The sequence below is a fragment of the Ostrea edulis genome, chromosome 8 (genome assembly GCF_947568905.1).
Source record: "Ostrea edulis chromosome 8, xbOstEdul1.1, whole genome shotgun sequence".
In the NCBI taxonomy this organism is placed as follows: domain Eukaryota; kingdom Metazoa; phylum Mollusca; class Bivalvia; order Ostreida; family Ostreidae; genus Ostrea; species Ostrea edulis.
The window spans coordinates 46,077,104-46,100,294 of NC_079171.1; the positions used below are offsets into that span (position 1 = coordinate 46,077,104).

The 23,191-nt window shown below is 33.5% G+C and overlaps 1 protein-coding gene and 1 long non-coding RNA gene across 9 annotated transcripts in view; one reads left to right on the forward strand and one right to left on the reverse strand.

The window, feature by feature from the left end:
- LOC125661351 (multiple epidermal growth factor-like domains protein 10) overlaps positions 1 to 23,191 on the forward strand; it is a 296,347-nt gene that overhangs the window by 158,636 nt on the left and 114,520 nt on the right. The window lies entirely within an intron of this gene.
- Positions 2,688 to 21,712, reverse strand: LOC130049132 (uncharacterized). The gene is made up of 2 exons (XR_008797641.1): positions 21,480 to 21,712; positions 2,688 to 2,801 (listed from the first exon to the last, which is right to left on the reverse strand). It is a non-coding gene; the product is annotated as an uncharacterized LOC130049132 (long non-coding RNA).

Here is a 23,191-nt window from a genome sequence, read left to right on the forward strand (position 1 = left end):
CTTGGCCATGTTAGAGAGCTAGTCAATTCGAACCCTGTTGCTATTGATATTTATTTATATAATTTGATACAAGTTATGTATTTCTTCTTCATTTATTTTAAACATTAATAATGAAGAGAAACAACAAATGTAGTTTGCCTAAAGGTAAAACAAGGTCACGGTTATTGAAAATGCTACAAAAAGTTAGATTGGTTCTTCATTCTCGTATGATGAGGATGGGGACCGCTCCAGACTAATGAAATCCGCGTGGCCGTGGATTTACAGTCCCTGAAACGTTCTGTATCGCAATGTTTCCGTTCGCTCACCATGTGGTCTCCTTGCTTTCACCGTGTGCTCTTCATGTGTTCACTGTGCTCTCATTGAACATTCATTGTGCGCTCACATTGTGTTCATCTTGCGTTCAAAGTGTGTTCACTGTGCGATCCGCGTAAGTTCAACGTGAGCTCATCATGCGTTCACCATGCGATATTATTTTCAGAGAGCTATACAGTTATACAAATATCTCAAATCATGGCTTTGAATGCTGACTAATGTTAAGGGTTAGTGCGAGATAATGAATCGATAACCTTTGATTTGTGGAGATAGTACAAACACGATATAGTTAAATTGAAATATGGGTTTATAATTAGACGGTATTTGTATGATCTGATTTGTTACTTGTTATTTTTTTTTATAGAGCACATGCATTTAAATAGAATGCAACAACATATATTACGAAAGCTATATTTTATACTCATATCTGCGAACAACCATTTAAATACAGGAATAATTTCGCTGAACAACGGTGATTCACAACCCTGTTGTCTATACACAGCTGTTGTCAAAACCATGATAAACCAACGCGGGTTTTTATTGCAGGACGAAGCAGTACATTGCGAGGAGTATGGTTAAATGACCAATTTCTTTCAACTGTTCTGTATATAGTTCCTGGTACCGAAAATCGATCATCTGCGTATGCTTACTCACCCCAACACCTGATACCATCTCATGTTTTCAAAGGTATGTGATTGTCCTACTCTCAATTTTGTATTCCTTATGGAATTAATGATATTGGTCAATTGTTGTCCCGTTCACTGTTTCATGACTTACATTTCAAATTAAGGGTGACACCATCTTTGACAGAGGTGTACAATTTCTCACCGAGCGCGAACATTTTAATTCACTCACTCAAAACTCAAGTCCCAATAACTGACCCAATCCTATTTGCATTAGTCTTTGAACTATAAACGTAGTCAGTAACACTGTCCTTGAACATACAAATGTCTGTGTTAGAAATATTTCCGACTCGCTATTCTCGTTAAACCACATTGAAAATAAATAAATGGGAATCTGCCGAATACCGTAGCTTTTCTAGAGGTTGTTCAGTGTCAATGCGGTGGATAGTGTTGCTAAAATAAACTGTCTACAGCTGAAAATTTAAATTGACAGGATTGTTTGTAATCGTAATTGTAATTGTGATCTAAAAAAATGTATAGCGCCCTGTCAACAGTTCTTTAAAGTGCTTTACAAATGTGAGATAAAAGATAGTATAAATTCAATGTGCACACACATTTAAATGTAAAACTGATACGATACCAATTCTGATGCACCAGATGCACATTTCGACAAATAATGTCTACTCACTGATATTCAACCGAAATGTTTGAAATCGGAAATAACAATGAAGTTTTAGAGCTATTATTGGGAGAAAAAGTGAAGTCAAATTGGTTTAAGGATACGAGCTATGCGTGAGTGAGATAATCATTAATTTTGAAATGAATTTCTAAATTTTTTAACAGCAATTAAATTAAATTTGATATTAAATTATTATATTCAATTAAGTTAAATATTCATGGTGTCAGACTTGATATGCAAAATCATCAGTATTAATATATAGTTCCTAATGTAAAACTTATACGGTATCAATTTTGATGCACCAGATGCGCATTTCGACAAATAATGTCTCTTCAGTGATGCTCAACCGAAATGTTTGAAATCCGAAATAACTATGAAGTTTTAGAGTTAAATATAGCCAAAAAACAGCGTGCCAAACAAGTGGAACCAAATTCGTCCAAGGATAAGAGCTATGCATGAGGGAGATAATCCTTAATTTTGAAATGAATTTCTAAATTTTATAATAGCAATTAAATATACATCCGTATTTTCAAGCTAGTAACGAAGTACTTAGCTACTGGGCTGTAGATAACCTCGGGGACTAACAGTCCACCAGCAGAGGCCTCGACCCAGGGGTCATAATGTAAAACTTATACGGTACCAATTTTGATGCACCAGATGCGCATTTCAACAAATAATGTCTCTTCAGTGATGCTCAACCGAAATGTTTGAAATCCGAAATAACGAATGTAATGATATAATTATCCTACTATCATCTACACAATTTAAAACAACCCATAGGAATAATTGAATACCTAAGAAGGACATGATTATAACAACAAACTACAGTTCTGATAGCAATTGAAGGTTTTTTTGTGCAAGTGTGCGTGTATGTGATAGAGAATCAGATGTTTGATTTCACAAATCTAAATATGGATTGATGTCGTTTGTAAGATGTATATTTATTGCAGATGATCACCCTTCCTTATTTATTTTTTTCAAAAAGTAAAATACACTTAAAGTTCTTGTAAACTCACCAGACTGGAGAACGCTGTCGGGGGTATCGCTTTTATTTGATTGCCATTTAGCCTCCTATTTTATTTAAGTCTACAAAAATACATTTAAAATACACTCACAGAGTTTGTAATTTCACCAGATCGGAGAATGCTGCCTGTGGTATCTCTGTTATTTGATTGGCATACAAGTACCTTAAAGAGAAATACATTTATACAGTCAATGCCATTGATGTATCTGATATTGTTGAATAAATGCAATCTATATTTGTTATTTGATTACCACATAACCTCCTGAAACAGAAAGAAATGTACATAGTCAGTGTCCAATAATGTCTCTGATATAACTGAATAAATGCGATCATTATGTTTTAAATTATTTTCGACAACGAGTGTTAAAATTCATAACTATTCCTCTATTTCTTCACGAATTGAGCTGAATGTATAATGACACTGTTTGCAGACACTTTCAATATAGATATATGGTGGAGATTTAGAAAGGCACCACAACATGATTCAATGAATAAGCATATCATGTCGACTGGTTACACCCGGTGTGCACTCTTTCTCTTAATCAGATAGGCGGGTTGATCCGACATCAAAATAAGCTTGCAAAGAAGTGCTTAACAGTCCGTTTCAACATACCAGACGCCATTTACAACAATGACAAATTGAAACAATTGTTGATGTTGTCTACAATCAAACTGCTTATCTGTCGTGTGATTTATGATTGACGAATAATGCAATGATTTTGCATGCCACGAACTCAATGCCTGAAACATTTTGGAAAATATTTTGATGTGAATGAGTATTTGGATATTGAATGGACGTTTTTGTGATGTATCAGTATGCATTTATACTTTTAGGTTTTCACCCTAAGAGATGTTTGAACGATTCGATAAATAGATACTGTTGTATATTTTCAAAGAACGCCAATTTATTTAAAACCATCTACACCCACCTGAGCTGATGTATATGGAATAAAACTCCGAGTCCATTCCATCTGGATTTCTTTTATCATTAAAAAATCACGAAACCATGGATCTAATACTTTGTAAAAATCATGGATATAACTTGAACCAATATTGTTATTGACTTGCAAAATATATTTGAAATCATAAATGTAAGACACGGTTTCTTTTGAGAAGACTTTTACCTGCAGTAGCGATAGTAACATTTCATATTTACAATACCATATCATGCAAGATTTTGATGCATATTTTTAACATATTTCATTTTGCTTGGACTGAATTGTTGTAGACCGCTTATAAATCATCTACTGCCATCTCTACTTGCAATCTGGTCATGATAAATGGAACATATCTCGAATAATAAGATATGTAATTTATATCTCAGAAGCCTATCCGTTCTATTTCAGTTGATCAACTTCTTTCATTTCAAAATGAAAGAAGAAGATAACGAACACAGATGGGTTGTATAAATCCCAAGAAAATGTTCATACGCAGAACAAGCTCTTGCATGTCAAGTCTGTTTAGAGATCCAAGCACACATATGCTGGGGGCATTGAATTTTTGCTACATCATTATGGAAATTAAAGACGGAGAAGCTGGAATCATCCTGTTTATCATCATGTTGAGTTGTTACTTTACCGTTAATATATATTTTCAATAAAATATCATCTAAGTATGAAAAATAAGATGACGACTCTCTGATGTCTTTTATTTCGAGTTTTCAGGGATATATCGAATCGACATATGGATGAAAAGCATCAGTGTTGATAGATACAACGTCGTCGACATCCTTAAATTTAGCATTGAAGGCTCCAGCAAGATATTTTTTTTCCTTCTCACATCCAAGCCTTTTAATAAATTCTGCTTGGTGGGAATGTAACAAAATATCAATCAACGGAGGAACACAATTTTTGCCCATGGAAATTCCAACAGACTATTAGAAGACCTGATAACAAAAAGTACGACATTATTGTCAATGGGGACTTCAGCATATTTCAATTTCAACTTCGCAATAATTGCGCGTGGAATCAAAGTGGTGTTGAACAAAGGAACGGTTTGGATGACTTGATGGTGAGGAATATGATTTTAATCCAGTTGTCTTTGTTTGTAATTCGTTGTGGCTGTATTTCAAAAATGGTTGGTGAAATTAGAAGAAAACAAAAAGACACGCTGCGACCTTTACTTTGACATTTATCTACATCAAAGTCGAGTTATGCATTGACAATGCCTATTTCCATTCGTATATAGTTCTCAAATATCGTGGTGAACTCGAAGTAAAAGACATGACAGAGTCTTTATCATATGTTCCCCAATCGAAAATCGTATTGAACGTAGCTATTGTCGACAGACTAACAGGTCAATGTTTTGAAACGTTACTGACCGATAAATTGATTTTGCTATAATGATGTTACAGAGGGTTTTAAAGTTTCAATTAAAATCAACACATTACATTGTAATTTATATCGTCATGATGTAATTATGTAATCATACAAGTATTCTGTTTGGGTGGTTTTTTCTCGTATGTTTCATAAAAAAGGAAGATATGAAGAAAAAGTTCTTTGGAGAAAGGGGGTACTTACTCATCCTAAATACCCGAACCCATCACAACTATAATTAGGTGTTCGGGAGTCCCTGTTTGCCGTACTCTTAATTTTCTATTATTTATAGGACTTATGAGAGTGATCACTGTTCGTTATATTCACACATTTCATTTACATTATGGGTCATCCGCTAGATTCTTTAAACAATTAAACAATTCCCACTGTAGATTTCACAATACAAACTATGTTAAACTTTTGGCTATGAACTTTGGGAGTTATAAATAAGTTTGAGAGAACAGAATAGTAGTATATACAGCGACGACGGATTACTTTGTTAATGACATTGAATGATGTCAACATTGTATATATTATTAATAAATGTATGTTGATATGTTTTCCATAACAAGTGACACGATTCAGAACTTCTCCTCTAATTATTCCCATAATGAGGTGACACTGTTTTGTAGATAATCAGATTATTGAAATCAAATAGGCTATACCCCATGGTTTCATGAAAATGTGATATATATGATTCGTTTTGGGGGGTACCTTTCAACAGGCAAATTGTAAATTTCATTACTAGTTTACCTTACCATATAATTAGCAATTGACTTAATGATAGCTTGTAATCTCATACTAGATCTCTATACCGACCATAGAACTTGCAGAATGCTGACATTTGACAGTGGTGATTTTACGGACATTCACTCATGTATATTGTTCAGCATTACATAGCATTGCTGATGAGATTTCCGACTGAAAGACATTTTGAGTTTGTAGTGCCGATGTTTGTCAAAGGTACATGTGTACCGAGTTGGAAGCTTTAGGCTTACCATGTGATCTAAGACTTTCTTATATATGTTGCTCTAAATAACATGTAAATACTCATTATAATGGGGACCTTGTTATCTAATTATTTACACCCGGTTCTTGGTAAACATATGTTATGTATAAATACAGCATGTCGTTAGCATTTTGAGTTATTGGTCAGATTACTTGTCAGTAATTAGTTGTTAAGTTGTCCAGTTGTAAAAATTAGAGGTCCGTGCAAATTTTAGAAGTCATGGTTAATTTTGACAGGTGTGAAGTAGAGGTAACTGAGCCAAGGACACTAAAAAATTGTCATTATTGATTCATTGTAATAATATTTGAATAAATATATTTGTTAATTTTTAAAATTGTTCTTTTGTTTTTCTTCTTGTTCTGTTCTTTATGTTTACCTAACTATCTAGTTTTTATTGCTTATAGGAGTTATGCGATTTATCACTGTTTGTTATCTCCACCTTGTATCAAATGAATTAGTAATAATTGGTGGCAACGTTTTTTTTTTTTTGTTTTTTTTTTTTTTGTTTTTTGCTGTTAATAGAAGTGTAAACATAATGAATAAGCGACAAAGTATCATATTCTTGCAAATTATTAATCTTAAGTAGGAGAAGAAAATAAAGGACAGCTAAGTCGTTTTCCTTGAAGAGGAATTACTTTTTTTTCTCTCGTTTATTTGGAACTTTAGATACTTGTGGGAAAAAATTATATTTTTTGTTTTCAATTTGTTAGTGAATAAAATATATTGTAAGGTAGAACCAAGGTGATGAAAAGGTAACGAAACCTTATTTCCCAGATAAATAAAGTGTATCTCTGAATAAACAACAAAACGACAAATACATGTATTTTAGAAATAGACAATTCCATCCCAAACCACTTTGGAACCTCAAAACGCTGAAGGGTATGAAATGGGAAATCAAACATTTCCACTTCAAAGGGAGGGGAAGCAAGATAAAATATCAACGCATGTTGGTGTATCTGGACATGGTATGCTCAGTCAACTATACTAGAAACAAAAAAAGCAATATGCCATGCAATGGATGAAAATGATGCAACAACAGATGATGACATATATGAATGTTATGCAGGAAATGCAGACGATGATGGGGATTAAAAGCTGAAGATTACAAAAAGCGATAAATATCATAACTCCTATAAGCAGTACAAAATAGAGAGATGAGCAAACGTGGACCCCTGGGTTTACTAGAAGTGGGGTCATTTGCCTAGGTGAATTAAGCATTAACCGTCGACCGGCCACACCCGCTGTGAGCCCTGTATCTTGATCAGGTAAACGGAGTTATCCATAGGCAAAATCAGTATGACAAGAAAGACCTAAGTATGAAACACATCAGACAGCATTTGACCCAGTGATAGGGTGTAGTGGCAAATACGATGCCACAATATTAGATGCATAATCACAATTATGGCTATAACAAAAACTCGGAAGAAACTATGCCTGACAGCTACATGTAAAAACAACCAATGAATTAATCACACGTTTGATACCAGGTTAATGATAGAAATACAAACTCTCATCACCATATATTTAGAAGCAATATACGGAAATTTGAATATTGAAATGAATACATTGGACATAATCACGAAACTACTAATCTTGATGAGCCCAAAGAAATAGTAACAATCTCCAATGGTAAAAAACAACACAATCTAGAATTTGTTGTGGATTGAATCAAACATGATTTCATACAGATTCCGTTGGACTGCCCGTAGACAGACAGAGGAGTTATATTTCTGCTTGAAGGATGATTCACTTACGATTGCGCTTCAACTTAGTCCCGATGTGAGGCTAAATATCCCAGAATATCATTCTGCCATGAAACAGTGATTATGTGATTACCTTGCTAGAAACCTATGGAACTCAGCTGCAGAACATGAGAAGACCATATCAAGAATATATTCTGAAATTTTCATCAAAAATACATTCACTGTTGAACAAACCATGACCAGTATTCGTAGATGAACAGCTGACAATGAAACATGCATTCATATATTTACTAAATAAGGTAAATGACCAGAGTATTTTATACGATGTCACCACAAAAGAACAATCGTCACTGAAAAGTGCAATAGATATGATATTATGGAATTAATTCTGCAGAAATGGAATGCGGAAAATTGCTGATATCAAAAAGTGATATGTGAGAATAATCTACTAAAGATAAATTATGTTTGATGCAAGAAAACGGGGAAGAAAAACTTATATATTAGATTAGGAAACATATGGGGAAGAAAAGAAACCAAAAAAAAAAAAAAGGAAACCGGTGAATATCAAGAGGAAGTTAAGACATTGTATGAAGAAGAGCAGGAAATTGTGTCATTTTTGAAAGAGGGTAATTCACAATTAAAGCAAAGAAGTGAAAAAGTAGTAGACTTCACGGCCATAAATCGAGAACATAACGAAGCTCAGGACAGACAGATGACACGTGAGAGAAATTAATAGAGCTGGTGAAACACTGTTAGGAGGAGGGGGAAGCTAAGGGATAACGTAAGGCTGTGTTAGAGACAACTGTACAATGACTGCTGTAATATGTGGATTTCAGAACAAAACGTTTTCAAGAGTTAAATAACCAAACTCACAGGAAGGTTGAGGGGAAAGAGACTTACTGGCAAGCACAGCTTGCGCAAATGAAATACAAATATTCCAGGGCCTCTGAGGAAGTTCAAGAAAACTAAAACTCAGGGATGACAGAAAAGCTCGACAAGATACCTCATCGATATGAAGTTCATGGAGGCTGAAAAGGAAGACATGCATACCAATCAGATTTTCATCCTTCAAAATTGCCTGTCTCATCTGGAAAAAAGGGAGCTGGAGAATGCGATACAAAAAGATTAAAAAATAGAGGTTCTCCTTACAGAAGAGCAGACTAGCCAGAGGGACCTAAAATCCTTTATTTGTGAGCTCAAGGGCATGATCGTGGATAAAGAAAATGCCCCGTAGGGAAGAAACATAGCTATAGTACAGTTACAAACAACAAAGGTTGAGAAGGAGACATAAGTTGCCAATTTATATCAAATTCTGGTGTTTGCTAGGAGGTCTTCTTCAGTTAGAGTCTCTTCGAATCTCTGGATAAGGACGTGGCTTCGTCCGGAAACGACGACTGTTATCGTCGGGAACAGCGGGTGTCGTTACTAAGCAGGTACCAAAAGCTCAGAAAGGACACAAGCTAAGCTTCGGGGCAAAGCCTCCCGGGCAGTCTTGTGGGTAACAAACAATATTAGCTAGAACTTATACTGCCTCGATGTTGTAGAGTATCTCTCTTGATCAAGCAAGCAAAGTAACAGCTAGCGAGATCAGCACTTGGCTGGGTCACATCTACACGTTACAAATTGTATATATGCTACAATATATGCAATGCAAATACTCATCGTGATGGTGACCTCTACACATGACAAATTATATCTATGTTGCACTATTTGAAATGTAAATACTCATCGTAATGGTGACCTCCAGACGTTACAAATTGTATTTATGCTACACTATATACAATGTAAATACTCGTCGTAATGGTGACCTCTACACGGTACAAATTGTATCTATGCTGCACAATATACAATGTAAATACTCATCGTAATGATGATCACTACACGTTAAAATTGCATCTATGCTACACTATATACAATGTAAATATTCACCGTAATGGTAACCTCGTTACCTACTTCCTTACTTTAGATCGAAACCAGGGAGATTAAAAAATCTGGTGATTGTAAAAGATTGATCTGTACCTACTACAACCCTAGAGTAAAGAATAATCACCAGAATGAATGGCGGAATAAAATCATTTGGTTCGATGCAACTGTCTCAATTTGAAACCAACACTATTCTTATTTTGGCAACCTATTTAAAGCTGTTCAGTTGTAAAATGAGGAGGTTTGTGCAGATTTCTGAAGTCATTGTTAGTGTTGGCAAGTGTAAACAAGAAGTAACTGAGACATGGATGCTAATAATGTGTTAATATTGACTTATCACAACAACACAATAATAATAACAACGACAATTGTATCAAATCCCGTGAGATCAGCACCTGGCTGGGTCACCTCTACATGTTACAAATTGTATCTATGCTACACTATATGCAATGTAAATACTCATCGTAATGAAGACCTACACGTGACAAATTGTATCTATGCTGCAATATATGCAATGTAAATACTCATCGTAATGGTGACCTCTACACGTGACAAATTGTATCTATGCTACACTATATACAATGTAAATAATAATCGTAATGGTGACCTCTACACGTGACAAATTGTATCTATGCTAAACTATATACAATGTAAATACGCATCGTAATGGTGACCATTATACGTTACAAATTGTATCTATGCTACAGTATATACAATGTCAATACTCATCGTAATGGTAACCTCGTTACCTATTTCCTTACTTTAGATTGAAACCAGGAAGATAAAAAATATGGTTATTGTAAAAGATTGAGCTGTACCTGTTACAACACTCGAGTAAAGAATAATCGCCAGAATGAATGGCGGAATAAGTTCGTTTAGGTCGATGCAACAGTCTCAAGGTGACACCAACATTATTCTTATTTTGGCAACATATTCTAAGCTCTTCAGTTGTAAAATTAGGAGGTTCGTGAAGATTTCTGAAGTTACAGTTAATGTTGGCAGGTGTAAACAAGAGGTAACTGAATCATGGACGTTAATAATGTGTTAATATTGAGTTATCACAATAACATAATAATAATAACAACGACAAGTAATCCTTATTGTTCACGAACAATTAGAGGGCTTTCTACCTACGATAATTTAAAAAGTGTCACAAGGAATCTATGAGAGCCCTAAAAGCTACAATTGAATAACATTGAAGTTTTCAAATTTGGGTCAAAATCCAAGGTCAAATATCGTGCATAAAATTTTAGTATCTACCATAGGTAATCTATATGCATATTGTGAAAGCACTATCTTATATAGTTCATAAGGTAGGGTACGTTCAGTTTTCTTAAAAGTAGGTTAAACCCCTAAATTATTCAAGGTCAAGATCAAAAGGCTTAGGCTTTGACACCAAAATAAAGTATTGGCACGATGTGGGTTAGATAGGTCCTCAGTATTCCCTTACTTGTCGTAAAAGGCGACTAAATTCTGTAGTACAAGACATATCACAAAAACCTCGTAGAAGGAAAGTCGGAACCTCATAAGTTGTCAGAAATATTACTCAAACATATTGTATAATTGTATATTATATATGGAATGAAATACGTACAAATCAAATCGAAAATCAAATCAAGGAAAGTGACCATAAGATATATAGAACAATACTGTCTCCAAAAGAAAAAAAAAAACAACCAAAAAACCAACAACAACAAAAACCAAACAAACAAACAATAAATATAAGTATACATATACAAGTAGTTTTAGTTTTAAAAAAGTGAAACATGATTTACCTTTTTATATAATTTTAATTTTAAATTGTGTGCTGTGATATGCAGTGATTATATTTAATAGACATAATAATTAAGAATATGCTTGTGTATTTCATTGACTTTCTGTGTATTTTTCATTTAGTACTTACTTATTCACGTTCATTATTTATTCATTTATCTATCTATATTTATAAACGTGTGTATTTTTACTCCTTATTATTCATTTCTGCATTTGAAAAAGCTATGTATATGTAATTTTATAATTTTTCTGAAAGTGCTCTTTAGCGCTGTTGTTTACTTGAGAAACATATATATCAAATTAAAGTGGGGAAAATACTGAATGTATCTGACATTGTAACATGTATGCAACCTCTTAGAGAAAACTGTGAACAATTCGGCTGAAAACTACTTACTTCATGCAGTTTATTAACATGATGAATTTTGCATCTGTAATAAAATGTTTATAATCATTTTGTTCAGCATATTCTCGGAAGTCTTTTTGTAACAAGTAACAGTTTCATGCACCTTGGTTGTTTAGAAAAACTGACGGTAAATAAATCGCGACTTTTATTATCTTTGATAATTTTGGCGCATTTTATGCAAACAAGCGTGTATTTCAATCCAAATAGGAGTATATAAAGACCAGTATTATAAGACAATATTAAACAGTTTTGACCAATAAGGAAATTCTGTCTTAAACTCTATTACGGGTTTTGTTACTGACAGAGTGAAAATAATATATTTCCGTGTTTTAAAAAACACCGTTTTGTATAGAGTCACATAACATTACGTAATGACGGAATTTGACTTGTGGATGCTATTACTGGTTCAAAATAGTGAACCCATGTTTCGTCACCAGTGACAATGTTGCAAATTGTCTTTGATTGCATTTGGGAAATATTTTGAGCAATTTGTTAGCGTTTTGTACTCGTACCATTCTGCCAACATATGCAGTATCAATCTTGCAGAAACCAAAGTACGTTTCAAAATGAAATGCACCCGCCATAGCGATACGCCAACAGCTTTGGCAATATCACGAATCGTGGATCTGTCATTACTTTCAATTATTTTTCTTGACTTTTGATAAATGTTGACTAAAATGTGGGAATCATCAGAAAAATACACACCGAATGTGAGTATGATTGAGTCTACACCGTGAGTAACATCTGATTTATATTTCAAATCAAATATTAAATAATCTGGTATTATTCGAAGTCATCTCAGCATTAGAAATCGAATTCCGTGAAAAGACAATAACATAATATAATATTTATATTTACCATACGACAACCCCAAATCCAACCCTCGGTTCATTTATGTATTAAGTAAACGGCAATTCATTCCTATCAATTTGTTACACACGAGATCCGCATGGTCCATGTGTCAAGCAGTTGACGACTTGGTCATACGGCCATAGAATTTGCGATAGGATGACTTGAAACGACACTTTCGAAACCCCTTTAACACTAACATATGTGTCGATAGCCTGCCTACTTGCAATCAGTCATCCAAATTAACTTTGGTAGATACAAACACAACCAATCTGAAGCTAATATTGAAATGATGTTGGAGTTCCTCAATGAGCATATCTTTAAGAAGACGAAATCTCACTTCTGAGTCAACCCACTTTTTTGTGTATTGGTACGCGAATTGTCAGTGATAAAAGTATTATCTGCTAGTTTTCTGATGCAGTTCAGTAACCCCTCAATCAACTGAATGATTGGAACATTCAGTCAGTTTTCAGTGATTATTCAATCACTGTCAACTTTTCATTCAGTCATCATTTACCGACCAATCGTCCACATTTAGGGTATCTTTTACTCACACTTGATTTAGTTTTAAGTCAGATTTCAGTAATCAATAAGCTAATTTTAATTATTACTCACTCAACTTCCAGTCACCATGTTTCAGATTAAGTCACTTTACAGTTATTCAATAACGCTTTAGTTTGTCACTAACTTTTATGTTATATGTCAGTCAGCTGATAGTAAACATCTAATGACCTTTCAGTACTGATTTTGACTGCGGATAACTCCGTTTACTTGATCAGGATATGGGGCTCATGGCGGGTGTGACCGGTCAACGGGGATGATTAATCCTCCTAGGCACCTGATCCCACCCCTGGTGTGCCCAGGGGTCCGTGTTTGCTCAACTATATATTTTGTATTGCTTGTAGGAGTTATGAGATTGATCACTGTTCGTTATCTTCACCTTGCATTCAATAGAAATCCCTTCCTTTTTTAAATAATTTGTCAGAGATACTATAAATTGGAGATTGATGTGGATTCATGTAAGAAATTCAGTCATCAACGTTTATGTTTGATTTATAAATATGCATATGTAGTATAGCAGTATCCCTCCATCAATGCGAGCATGTTCCTTCATACTTTACGACCATACCATTTGTCAAATGCTGACTTTAAACGAAACTGTTGATATCACTGACATATGAGGTTATTTCCAGTGTCCTTCCTTGATTAAAACTGATTATAAATCAAAAGAAGTCTACATAAAATTGAAGGCTAAATGGATAAAGTATGGAAAAATGTTAATCTTATTTTAAATCTTGAATAAAAGCATTAACACAATAATGTAATTGGGAAAAAAATGTAGAGGGTAATAACACATAACATACCAATAACAAATCTTGGGTCAGCTATGAAAGGCGATCATAACGAACAGTGATCAATCTCATAACTCCTATAAGCAATACATTGTAGATAGTTGGGCAATTACGGACTCCTGGGCACACCAAGGGTGGGAACAGGTGTCCAGGAGGAGTGAGGATCCCCTGACGATTTTAATGAAAACCTGTATTCTTCAGAAAAGCGAAACGTAGATGAAATCAAGAATTACATCGCAGAAACAAATATTGAAAATAAACTAAAAGATGTGAAAAAAAATATATGCGATAGTCTCCCATTTTTATCCGAATGCAGAGACGTAATTAAAAATATGAAAAACAATACATCTCCAGCTACAGGTGTTATACCAGTTGAATTTTACAAAATTTTATGGAATGATATAAAGCATTATTTCTTCAGTTCTTTGATAAAATCTTCTGAAAGTAAAACGTTCCGAAAATCGCAGAGGCTGTCAATAATAAGTCTTATTTATAAAAAAAAGGTGAAAAGTCAAACGTGAGAAATTATAGACCAACTAGTCTAACAAATTGCAATTATAAAATTCGTGCATTTGTTTTGGTTAAACGTTTACAAACAGTCATATTAAAACTTATAAATATAGACCAATCAGCATATATTAAAGGCAGATATATAGGGAACAATGCTCGACTAATTCAAGATATTTTGACTACTGTAAAGTTCATAACGAAGATGACAATTTATTATTTTTAGATTTCGAAAGACCTTTAATACCGTAGAATAGTGTTTTATGATTGAAACTTTAAAAGCTTTAAATTTTGGAATAATTTTTATCAACTGGATTACAACCTTATACGATAAACCTTTATTTCGAGTAAAAAAATGACGAATACATATCTAAAACTTGCAAAATGCCTAGAGGTATTTGTCAATGATGTCCAATATTAGCATCATTGTTCATCATCACAACAGAAATGTTAGCTACAAGAATAAAATCTTCTGACATAATACATGTTTTTGAAATTGGAATTAACAAAGATATAAAAAAAAAATATACAACATACAGATGATTCCACAAGCCGCTTAAGGGATGTGCACACAGTAAACGAAGTAATTAACACAATAAAACAATTATCTTGATTCGCAGGTCCAAAGCTTAATCTAAAGAAACCAGAATGTATATTGCATATGAAACACATTTGAACAGATTGAAAATGTAATTAAAACAGACAATTTAGTTAAAACACTTGGTATATTCATAGGCATAACAAAATAGTGTGTCCAAAAAAGTCGGATAGGAACAATTAATCAAATTATTAGAATACTTCATAACTGGGGAAAACGAAATTTAACATTTTTTTGGCAAACAAGACATAATCAATAATCTCATTACTTCTAAATTGCAATACAATGTATCGATAATTTTTAATCCGCCTGATAAAATATTTGAGGAACTGAACAGTAAGATATTTAATTTTCTATGTAATACTGGGGAAAGAATCAAAAGAAATCCACTTATTGGAAAGAAATTGAAAGGTGGAATCAATATTATTGATGTTGAATCCAAGTTTTTCTCATTAAAAGCGTCTTGGATTGCACGTCTGCTAAGTATTAAATCCAGTCTCTTAGCATTTCTTGAACATATTTTTCAAAAATATTGATTTATTTTTTCTTGCTTAACTTCTCACTCGAGAATTTTACACTGATATGGAGACGTCACCAAGACCGGTGAAGGGCTTCAAATGTAGGCCTATGTTCGGCGCTTATGGCCATTGAGTAGTGAAGGTTCTTTAGCGTGCCACACCTACTGTGACATGAGTCATCCGTGTTTAAGGTCATCTCCGAGAACCCGTGACATTCACACCTGATGCCGAGCGTTTGGCGATGGAACTGCTAATACTTGTTTTAACGACGTATGTCTGTCAGGGCGGAGATTCGAACCCCGCCCTTCCGCATTCGGGACGAACGATCTAACCTCTCAGCCATCGTGGCGGCTTTTTTCAAAAAGAAAATATACCGCTGCGATATCTGATTAAAACAAACTTAAGAACTGTACAAGAATATAAAGACATCACAGTTCTGACATTGTTCTATAAAGAGGTAATTTACGTTCCTAACAAAACCGCAATGACTAAAGATAACTCTATGACTACTTCATGCGATTCCTTATCTTTACCAATTTGGAAAAATAACTTATTTCAGTTCCAAAAAAATCACCCAATTTAGTTTCCCATTCTGGTCAAGTCAGGAGTTCTATACACCAAATACTTATATGATAATAATGGTGTATTTAGCGATTTAAAATATTTTCAAGATTTAAACTCTCATAGAAATAATATTATCTATTAATACTATAATTTAAAAACAATGTTCAACCGCTATACCGGCATATCTTACTGCAAAGAAAGACTTCCTATATCAATATTAAAGACAACCGGTCGACAGGGGATGCTTACTCTTCCTACTCACCTTATCCCACCTCTGGTGTGTCCATGGGTCCGTGTTTGCCTAACTATATATTTTTATTGCTTATAAGAGGTATGAGATTGACCACTGTTCGTTATGTTCACCTTACATGCATGTATTATTTAAAGGAAATAACTTTGTGAATACATTGAATATTAAATCATCTTTCTTATATAGCATATTAGTTGATAACAAATATATTAAGCCAATCACAGAAACATTTGGACGGTGAGGTTTGACATTCCAAAATATTTATGGAAGACAATATATCTATTAAAAGTCAAAAAAATTCAGATAAACAAATATCAGAGTTTAACTATCAATTGTTACATAAACTTTTGATTAATAATTTGAATATTAGCAAATGGAATCCAAATATACAAACATATTGTGAAAACTGGTGAAATTAAAAACATAGAACAACTTATATATGCCGGCAGAACGTCTAAAAGAATATGGAAAAGGATTAACAATGTATTAAATATTGATATGTCTTGGACACATATCGTCATAGGCTTTTGTAATGAAACAACTCTATCAGACGCTCTTAATATTTTGTTTTTCATTTTACTGAAGATGTATAAATATAAAATGAATTGTAGACTAACTGAAATATCTTGTAACAGTGAACATTAATATATCTAAGTGAAAGGGGTTTTAAATACATATCGATATATTGTAGAACAATCGTATTCAAATATATGTAGTGAAGATATATTTAAGAAAGTTTGTATATCAGAGGCTCGGTTTGGAGGAATACGGCTCCTTTACAATGTTTTACCTGGAGGCAGAGTATTGGTGTTTGTGGTAGTGTGTCTTACAGGTAAACGAAGGTAGCCTTTCATGTGATAAACAATAGCTTTGCATGACTTGACAATTTAATCTAACTATTGTAAACTTTATTGTATACCATTTGAAATACATTTATAATTAAAATATAATTGATGTAAAAATATGTTTCCTCCTTTAGGATAAAATTGTATTATATATTTCATTACAAATTCATTAATGTATAATATATATTTGAATATTTAGAATAATGTTGTTGTAAAGAAATAGTTTTGATGGATGATTAATATATTTGTTGGTATTGTATTAAATAAAATTTAAAAAAAACTGATTATACGCCGAACAACTATTTAACAGTGACCCAATAGTGGAGTTCATTGGAATTGATAGAATCGGAATAAATGAAAATAACTATTTTTTTTTTATAAATAAAACGCCGTTGACATATTTAAATGTCAATAGTACGAACACAATATCATATATTTTCAATGTACGAGTTAATTAATTGAATATTTTTCTCTTCAGAATACCAACCTAATAAAGGATCACATTTCACACCGTGGGGGATACAAGAGAATGTTGAAAGACCAGATTACCAAATACTACGAACACATTGTCAATGAGGGATGACAGCTTCTTTTTCATGTCATCAACAGAGTACGTGTGCGTACAATCAAAGGGATGTTGTACAACGTTATTTTTGAATGACTGATCACTTAATGCATACATTTCATTTAACTATTTTTGTAGAAGAAGCAACTGTTCATGATGGTAGACAAGTATATTCATCAAGTGTGGCCGAGGCCTTGAAAAGTCATTAGGTTTGATGTTGTTGACTAGAGATTATTTTTTGAATTCCAATTTTCTAAAAGTTATTCACAATATTTTAGGATCCACAGTTGAGTTAATCTACTTATGCTGTATGTTGTAGCACAACAGGATTCAACTTATTCTATTACAGCTCCTAATAGTTTCGTGAGGAGCAAAATAGGGGTTGGATAAAACATACACTGGACCCAGTAAGGTACCTTTGTAAGGGTTTGTGAAGTTGACGAGCAAAGCCCTATATTGTTTCAATTCGTCGCATTCTCTTGGTTATGAAATATATTTAAAACCGAATCATGGATTTAAGAAACTCGTCTTTTGAAATGGTAAGGGGGTGTAAATAGGATTATCAGATGTGAAATCAATGGCAAGTTAGTTTAAAATTCAGTTGTAATAACGAGCCCTATCAACATTGTTTTTAGCTGGAACTAAAACATTTTTCTCATTTAATCTATATGATGTTATCACTTCTAATTTAGTAAACACAGACGAGGAGATGGCAACAACTTTTGATTCCCTTCGTCTAAAATCTTATTTAGATATACCTTTGATACGTTTTATCAATCTATATCATTTCGGTGAAAATTCTTTCCTTTCATATTTAACCCATAACCTGACCATAATGTTTAACCAAATTCACAATATGCATGCAATTATTTTCCAATTGAAAGAACGATGCTTTTTTTTAATTGATGGTCTATCATAGTACATTATTTTAGGTCTTTATTCGAAATAATATCAGCATCACCAGTTATGACAAGCCCTATAGTTTAAAGAACACGAATATAAAAGTATGTATGCGGTTTATGTATATACAGGTCTATATGTAGACTTCACAAAGTTGGTTTGTAATTAAGATGCCTGGATACAATAACGGGAACATATTTGGAAATGCAGGGAAATATCAAACTCTGCTGAAATACAATACTGGACATTTCGATGATGAGGGATGTTGTTGATGTATAAGCATGTTATATAAGTATGGTGTATATTTGGTTTATGTGCCTCCAAATCCCCGTATGTCAAAATATGCGCAAAATACGTTCATTTCGATTAGAGATTTGTGCGATGAAAAGAAAAGTTAAAAAACTGATAGAAATATAGGTAACTTATATCGAATATTAATGTTCCTATCTTCATTGCTCAAGGTTTCTATCTTTATTGCAAAGTCAAAATAGGATGCCACACTATTTTATTAGTTATATATTTACATAGATAGGGGATCCTTACTCCTCCTACACACCTCATCTCACCTCTTGTACACCCAGGGTCCCGTGTATACCAAACTCTCTATTTTGTATTGCTTACAGGGTATATGGAATATATCACTTGTTCGTTATAGGAGACCAGATGCCTACGAGGAGTAAGCATTCCCTGACAACCAGTCACACTCACCTTGAGCCCTATATCTTGATCATATAAAGGAACTTAGCTGTAGTCAAAATCAGTGTGCGAAGAACATGTAGTATGATATTATTTATGTACATGAGGGAATTTTTAAACACGTCAGTCATTCAGATTGGGGGCGATTTCAAGGTCACAATATAATATGAATATCAGCTTCGTGCATACTATATATTAAAAATGGAGAATGATTTTATATCATAAAGGAATAATATATATAATCATTCGACAAGAAATGTTTTCACGTATACAGCTTATCATTTGATAACAATAGTAAATAACGACAAAATATTATGACACTTCCCCGCGATACAGCTATCAAAACATGTACGTTGTGACATACTTTTACATTGTGACGTCATATGATGCGAAGTGCACATATGTACATTTATAACAGCACTGTGATTTGTCTCGGATAGCCTTAACTGAGCTGCGTACCAATCTGACTGGCCGTGTTTAAGAAAAATGAAATCAAATGGATATTGTTTCACTGGGTATTTTATTCTTAACAAGATAATACGTGGAAGGTATTTGTGAACAGATGTAAAACGCGTGATGACACATATGTATTCTTAGTTGTAATCAATAAGTCGCAGTCGGAAGTGATGTTTACGAAAAATACTCGTTGTTAATTAATGTCAAAAACTGTGTAAACCTTTGTCTGGTTTAAATATATGAAAGGTAAAATTGAACTCATTTTATTCAACACCGTTTATGTCTATTTAATGCAAGAGAGTTTGATGAAATTAATAAATTACGTCTGAGAGCTGTTTTTTTTTCTATCTAAATACGGATTTTTGTCCGCATAGAAAGATGTCCCAAGAGAAGAGAAGCAAACGTATGGAAGAAACACAACAGGTTGATGCAATAGAAAGAAATTAAATGTTGGGATCATCGTATTCTTAATGGACTGAAGATTGTCCGTGTCGGGTATAATCTAGAGATTCCGAAAAATATCATGTTTTGAAATGAAAACATCAATTATGAGACTCTGTCTATGATGAACTAAGTTTTAGTTCAAACGTAAAGTTTTTCAATAGATTTATTGATAGTTTGTCAGGGTTAGTGGATGTAAGGTCAGGTCTAGTAAAAATAGTTAATTCGATTGGTTTAGTGCTCAAAGAGTAAATGTCAAGCCTTGTAAGAATGCCTTTATTTTAAATTCCCACAAGTCAATAACATATGAACGTACGTTGTTGAGACAACGGTTACATGCAAGGTGAAGATAACGAACAGTGATCAATCTCATAACTCCTACAAGTAATACAAAATAGATAGTTGGGCAAACACGGACCCCTGGACACACCAGAGGTGGGATCAGGTGCCTAGGAGGAGTAAGCATCCCCTTACATATATTGTGGGATCTGAAATGCATAACGATAGGATAACATACAGAAAAATAAAATAGTCAGTTTGTGATTGATACATCACTAGCTTCTTGGATTACACAAGTTACATGAATCTTTCATTCCGCGTATACCCATGTTAAAATAATCTACAAGTTTCTGTAGATCTACCTACCTCTCGACGCGGCGTGTTGTTCTCTTTTAACTCATAACCGGAAACACTCCTAGCGAATGCTTTTGCATAACCGATACATTATGATTTAGGACATGGTTATCCGTGATTGGTAAATATTTTGGTTTTGGAGCATTTGGATTGCAAAATGACTCAGCTTACAGTAGTGATACCCTTTGCATAGCAACCAAGATATGGGTCGCGTGGCATGCACATTTCGTACACTTCCGTAAATGTACCCATTCCCAGATATGTATGACTGGTCAATATGGGATGCTTACTCTTCCAAGCATACAATCCTGTCCCTAGTGTTTTCGGGATCCGCGTTTACCCTATCCTATTATTGAATTATGTATATAAATAACGATATTGGTTACTGTTCATTTTCACTATTTATTTTCTTTGTGTGAACTGCAGTTTAATATCCATCCGTATTTGGATGGCGTTTTAAAACTGCATTCAGTTGTTATGATATATGTAGAATTCATTACAAGAGTGTTGTTCATTATATATGCAGAATAAAGATACTTACAGGTGTGTTGTATTCTTTGGGATGTCTGTCGGAATTTCCTTTAACCCACCGCAGTATACCTCGATACCTGTACAGTAGCATACATCACATGCTCTGTCAGACGTCACAGAGATCACAGTGCCATAAAACACTAATAATTGTATCATTAACATCGTGTTGAATGTCAAAACGATGGTAAAGTAAAACCTTTGAAAAAACGTCACTTTGAATGGCAATTACATCGACTATAGTGTACAAAAACTAATGTGTCGCTATTCTTCTTCCGTCTTGTCCTCCTATCACATAAAATTCACAATGTCCTTAAAGCATTGGAAAACAAACTATCAATGTTTAATTCAGATGATTTTTTAAATTGATTTTGAAATTAGATAGCAATGCTTAGTTCTATTTCGTCCCATCACCGGGATAGGATAAGGGAAACATATTTCTCTTCATAATTATAGAAATTTGACAAAATTAGGGATAGCATTGCAAGAAAACGTGAATGTGAAAGAAAAATGACGCGGATATCTTAATTCGAAATAATTACGGTACAAAAGAGTTATTTGGTAATTCGTACCATTGTGGAATGGAAATGATGATCACTTCTGACAGCGACAATTAATAGTGATGTTACAGTAAGAGCAAGATTTAACTACAATATAAATGCAACCAATTAACAAACAAATTAATCTGTCACCAAAATCACCTACCAAGATATTAATGGGTGAGAGTTGTAGAAAGTTGTACTAGTTTTGAAGGCAAATACATTTTTTCTATTTTTTTTTTCATTTCAAAGACAAGTAAATTAAAGCCCAATCATAAGACCAAGCTATGAAAACAGGGAGCTACATCAATCCATACTTATATCGATTTCAATTCATGTTTTAAATTAAATTAGAAGTATAAGATAAATATGATACATGAGTTTTCAAGGTTAGTATATCATTTTTTTTTTATGTATTCCTTTTCAAGGTAAAACAAAATAAGGTCGCAACATTGATATCAAAACATTGAAGAGCGAGAGTTATATTTACCCGTACTTATAATTATTTCTAGGAATGTTTGAACATTATTTAGACGTTTGCAAAATTATGAGCATTGTTTGACTTTCCAAATCTTTAGATTATGCTTAGATTTGAAGTTTAGTTAGTTTCTAGCATAATGATATTTGTAAAAAGGCAGCAAGACAATTAAATGTTCTTAAACGAATAGGCAACCATCTTAGCAAATTAGGTAAATTAACCATATATCATTCATTTATTATGTCAAATTTTGGGGGAAAACACCCGCAAAATTGAAAAGATTCAGGAAAGAGCTCCGAGGTTTATCTATGGTGACTATAAAAGTACCTACGAAAACTTATTAAAACAATCTAAATTGCCTTCACTAAAAACCAGAAGAATGCGAACAATAGCTTTAGAATTTTTTTAAATTATCAACAAAATGTCTCCACTTTTTTTTACAAGATCTAGATGTTATTAAAAAACATTCATACAATTTTAAATATGCAAATACAGCGGAAGTACCAAGACCTGGAACAACCAGGTGCGGGATTAAATCTTTTAGATATGAGGCAGCAAAGCTCTGGAACTCTTTGCCAAATGAAGCAAGAAATATTACATCACATGATCTATTCTCAAATTATATTCAAAATTGGTGTGGGGAATTAAATTGTAAATGCAGCTCATGCAGATTCCAGCCTCTCCTGCCTAAATCTTAAAATTTTGATC